Below are 2,797 nucleotides of genomic sequence, written 5' to 3'. Positions count from 1 at the left end.
GGGCCCGCGCTTTGCCGAGGGGCGGGTCAAGGTGCCGCCTCTTTAAATCTGCAAAGGATTTGAATTGCTTTGGGTGTGAATTGAAACAAGGTGAGGTAGTAAGTGACGTCCTCCAACTTGCCAGGTGAGAGTAGTCCGTTAGGGACTTTTATATTATTATGAACTTGGAAAAGCAGAAGAGGTCGTTGGGGGGGCACTTCCTGGGTAGCCTGTGAGTAGATCTTGGACGTGGGTGCAAGAAAGAAGTGAGACGGAAAAGAGTGATGTTAGCTATGGACAGAAACCATAGTCTGTTGACATCTGTGCCTGCTGTCCCCTGGGGTCAACAGTCCAGCCATTCCTCCCTGGACTGGAGTGAACATTCATCCCCTTGGGGACAAAACCTGCTGGACTTGTTCCAAGGTATGCAGCAGCAGGCCCGTGTGGTAGGGGGTCCTGGCCCCTCCCCTGCACTGAGCAGTTCTTGGAGGTGGCCAGAGCTGATTCTTCCCATTTTCCAGATGAGGAGCCCAGGCAGGCCTGCAGGTCGCAGGAGATGGGTGAGGAACTAAGAGCAGAACTGGGCCACACTGTTAGCGCCCAGGCTGCGGAGGCTCTCCAGAGGCAGTGGGATGGTAGGGCCCCAGGCTCACTTTAGGAGTCTTTGTGGACCAGTGTCTGCCCACCTTTTTTTCATTACTGCCCCCCTATAGAGCCTTTAGACATTTTTTCCCAAGAGCCGCCGCACCATGAAATTTTAATAACACAGATATACTATGGCCCTTTGGAGTGTTACAAACCAGTGTAACAGCAAAGATTCTTTTGCCCCATTTGTGAGTAAACGAAGGTTTCTCCACCTCCACACTACTGTCATTTTAGGTCATATATATTTTTTGTTGTGCATTGTAGAATTTTTAGCAGCATCCCTGGCCTCTTCCTACTAGATGCCTGTAGCACCCCCTCCCAGACAGAGTCAGACATTGCCAAATGTTCCCTGGGGGACACCCCATCCTTGCTGCCAATTGTTGAGAACCACTGCAGCAGACAAATCCAGAGGAACCGAACAGTCTCTGGCCAGTCCCACCTCCAAGATGATGATGACAGTGGTCATAAAATTAATTAAATTGGCTTTATTTTCTACTCGTTTGTCATAAATACTTTCTGTTTTAGTTTAGCACTTTGTATTGTAGTGATTTTCCGTAGGTTTGCCAGATCTTCCCCCAAGACCAGCCTAGAGGATGAGTTATTTCAGAGCCAAAGTCACATCCTCATGCCCCAGTGTAGGGCCTGGCTAAGCAGCTCAACCTATTAAAGCAAATTAGTGCTATGGAGGAAAAACTGAGCTTGGAGCCCAGAGCCTGGGGTTCTGGCCCCAGCAGGTCATTAACCCATGTGTGACTCACCTTGGACAATTTCTTGACATTTAAAATGAGGGGCTAAGTCATCTCCATGGTCCCATCCAGCTCAAACATTGTTCCACGAGTCCATGTGATATGTGTTAAAGCTGTTACTCATCAAAGGTGTTAGCTGAGGAACTGTTGAGAGAATGCAGACTGCTATTCTAGGGCCTTGGGTGATATGTCAGAAATAATTGACCAACCTAAAGACCTTTATGAAAAAACTAAAGAACATAAACCCCGAAGTTCTAAAGATGTAGGATGACTGAGGGGGAGCGAGCATTCCCTAGGCCTTGCCGAATCTGCATGACTTGGGCACGCTTCCCATTTTCCAGATGAGAAAATTGAGATTCAGAGTTGTTACACCTAGCTGGGATTGGGAGCCAGGTCTGTCATTTCAAGAACTACACTGGGGACCTCATGGTCTGTCTTTGCATATCGTGCCCCAGCCCACTCATCCAAACCCTTGAAAAGTCTTGAAATCATTTGCATCATGAACGAAATGTACCAACCCCTCTCTAGGCAGGCCTGTTACTGAGCCTCAGTTTACTCTCATGGTCAGATGAGAATGAGAGAACCCATTCTGTCTGTTGGCATACTAGGTGAGAAAGCACAATACACATGGGTGGCTCCATCGTTACAAGGGGCCGCAGCCAAGCAGTTTGTTGGGCGCTACACAGGTAGGGAATGACACGGCTCTGCCTTGGGTGTCTTCTGTTCTGGTTAGGATCAGAATACCACCGGAACAACTACCATGCCCAGCATTTTGTGTTCCTTGTCTTATTATCCTCCTTTGACGGACAAGGAAACTGACAGTGGATCTAAGAACTAACCCACAGTTGTGCAGCTGGTAAGTGGTGAGCCAGGATCCAAACCCAGCTTTGCTTAATTCTAGAGCCCTGGGCATCTGTTCTGCGCACCCACCACCTCCTAGGCAGGCAAATGGAGACCTTGGCGTTGGGGAAAAGGGGCTGGGACTTGGGGGCAGAGCTTGGGCCATGCTATTAGAGGCTGATGGAGATTAGAATTAGGCAAGAGGGAAGGACCGAGAGGACAGCTCTTCCAGGCTGCAAGGACCGTCCCGCATGAAGGGGCCCCACTTGGGGCAGAGCTGGAGAAGTTCCTGCAGCAGTAGCAGATTGGGTTGCTAGGGAAGAAAGCACTTTGTGAAGGGATGGGCTGAGAGTGAAGAGCTGAGCATAGAGGAAGGAGCCTCCAAGCCTGGAGGCTTGTCATGCATGGGGTAGGAGTGCTTAGTCAGCACTTTGGTCTTGGTCCACTGGTCCTCCAGTTGCCTAGCAACAGCAACTGATTGTGGGAGAGGTGTGGTGAGTTAAAAAGTTTCACCTGCCAGGTGAATGACACTGAGAAGCAGATATTTTCCTGAAGATTAGCCTTCTTTGGTTGGGGTCTTTTTAGCC

Source organism: Pteropus vampyrus, unplaced genomic scaffold (assembly GCF_000151845.1).
Source record: "Pteropus vampyrus isolate Shadow unplaced genomic scaffold, Pvam_2.0 Scaffold32, whole genome shotgun sequence".
Lineage (NCBI taxonomy): Eukaryota > Metazoa > Chordata > Mammalia > Chiroptera > Pteropodidae > Pteropus > Pteropus vampyrus.
Note: the sequence above shows the minus strand (reverse complement) of the source record.